The sequence below is a fragment of the Lactuca serriola genome, chromosome 9 (assembly GCF_051521515.1).
Source record: "Lactuca serriola cultivar US96UC23 chromosome 9, Lser_US96UC23_V15, whole genome shotgun sequence".
In the NCBI taxonomy this organism is placed as follows: domain Eukaryota; kingdom Viridiplantae; phylum Streptophyta; class Magnoliopsida; order Asterales; family Asteraceae; genus Lactuca; species Lactuca serriola.
Genome location: NC_136416.1, coordinates 173,238,090 through 173,240,847, shown reverse-complemented (window position 1 = coordinate 173,240,847; position 2,758 = coordinate 173,238,090).

Genomic DNA, 2,758 nt, shown 5'->3' with positions numbered 1-2,758 from the left:
GAAGCTGCCCTATTCACCTGAAAGGTCATAAGGTTGATCAAGTCAAGAGGTTTGACTCTACTTCGGGTAAAGTCCACTGTCTAACTCTATTAAGTTCCTATTTGGAGATTCTTATTACATAATGTGAATGGGTCACATGCTGATGTTCTTAAGAATCAAAAAAAAGATAGGAAGCTTAAAGTAAGTATATGTTGATTCTGATTGCGAAGGTGGGTTTCGATCGCATGGTTCGGTAATCAGAATTTTGAGCTGTTGCTTAAATATATTGCTTATGAATAGATAACAACAAGGTTTTCATGTGGATTGTAAGGATAAGTTTTTCCGCAAAGTTTTAAAATAAAAGAAAAAAAAGTTTTAATTTTATTTATTTTAAAATTATCCTTACAATGGCATCTGTGGAAAACTGTTGCTTATATGTTTCCAGTAATAGCAATATTGGAAAGTGGATTTGATTCTTTCATTTGTGGTAGTGTCTGAATTTACCAAATGAAGAAAGTTTTTCATCACCCAAGTTTCAATTGGACAGAAACTTGGAATCATACAAGTTGTATTGTATGATGAATGAGAATTTTCATCTTTGAAAATTAAGACTAATTCTTTGATCACATGTATATGTGAGTCAATTGAAGGACTAAGGAATTAGGTACACTGGGTGTGCGCTGGTCAAGGTCCACCATAAAGATTGATTTGTCATGATTTACTAAATATTAGTAAATATGATTATACTTATGAGGTTAAGTATAATTCTGTAACATTGGAAAGGTTACAATGTATGACAAAACAAATGAGAAGAATCAAATTAAGCAGAAAGATAAAAGTTTCTCAAATCTGAAAGGATGGGAGAGTACTTTAGTATCGTATTTCATGATCATCTTAATGATTATGAAACCATATCACAAATTCATACTCTAAGGACGTCTTAGTGCATTGTTATGGCTAAGAAGAGAGGTCATTAATTGTTGGATTGGTTAAGATTGAGAAGATGAGTCATACTTCGTTCCAAAACAATTCTTAGAGTCATACTCCAAGATTGTAACTTTAAGTGACATAAAGGAAGATTTATTAACACTAGTCAAATGTAAGAGTAAAATGTTTTCTACTCTTGTACATTTGAGATTGGTAAGTTGTGATGTCTTGGATGAGACAAAGACCAATTAAGACCAATTGTGTGAAGTGTTAGTCTTGATAAGAATCCGCATTGTCCCGTGAATATTCGTTTTGTCAAGGAATGGTTCTTGACTGGGGAAACTTATATGTCAAGGGGACAGTGGGAGCCTTAAAGATCCCGAAAGAGTTTCAAGATTTAATCAAGAGTAAAACCTGTAATTTATCACTAGCACACGACTTAAGGTTTGCAACCTATCGTGTTGACATAATTATTGTTTCTGTACCTACTTCAAATAAGTTGAATTTGCATGTGAGTTATCAGGGTTCAACTTGGAAGCATTGGTGGGCCTTGTGCTACCAAGGTGACAAGAAACTAAGATTGAACAAGTTTAATCCATGTAAGGCTGAATTTGTCACTAACCTTATCTTGTGATTATGGTTTTGACAAATTCACATGGATAGGAACTCATACACTATAAAATCTAAGTGTCATAAGGTTTCTCTCCGATTCATGAAAATGATGGTGAGGAAACGCTTTCACTAAGTAGATTTTACGTAGATATCAATTGTGTTATTTGCATTTTCAAAAGTCGTTAGTGGAGCGTGTGTGGTTAACCGGCACACTAACATGGACTTGTGAGAAATGGCAAATGCCTAAGCAATTGAGACTATGATTACGGCATCCCTTTTCATAGTTCTGAAAATTGTTTAGACACGCATGTGAGCTATCTAAGAAAGGGTGTATGAATCTAAATTTCAGAAGTCCAGCAGATTTCTGGAAATATGTCAGAGCTAGTGGGAGCATAAGTGTTATCCTGATAATCATCATGTTAGTGGGAGCATGATTATTACGTTTAGTGTTGCAAGTTAGCAATGTTAATTATAGAAAACAAAGTTTCAATTCGTGAAGTTGCAGGGGTTGAAAAGTTGTTGTGCTATAATTAAGGGAGAGGAAATTATGCTTCATTTCAATTCTAAAGCTTAGATTGAGATTTTAATCATCTTTAGTCAAGAATATATATATATATATATATATATATATATATATATATATATATATATATGAATTTTATGTTGGAATGGTTCAACTTGAAGAAATTCTATATATATTGCGTTTTCAAAATTTGATTATGATTACAGCATCCCTCTTCATAGTTAAATTTTGAAAACATGGCAAATAAAAAATATATGAATTTTAAAGCTTAGATTGAGATTTTAATCATCTTTAGTCAAGATATATATATATATATATATATATATATATATATATATATATATATATATATATATATATATATGAATTTTATGTTGGAATGGTTCAACTTGAAGAAATTTTATATATATTGCGTTTTCAAAATTTGATTATGATTACGGCATCCCTCTTCATAGTTGAATTTTGAAAACATGGCAAATAAAAAATATTGTAGCAAAAGACTTGTCTAGTATCATGTCTTTATGTCAAACATCATGAATCGTGTCCCATATGCTTCGGATATAGGATCGATTGCATGTGCTATAATATTCATCTTTTCTAAATTTTCCAAATGCTTAAGGCATTGAGAAGGGAAAAGTCTAGAACTAGATATGACTAAAGTGATTAAGCAATAGTCGAGGACAAATCTGAGGTTCGCCAAAGATTGGTTGCTCAGGG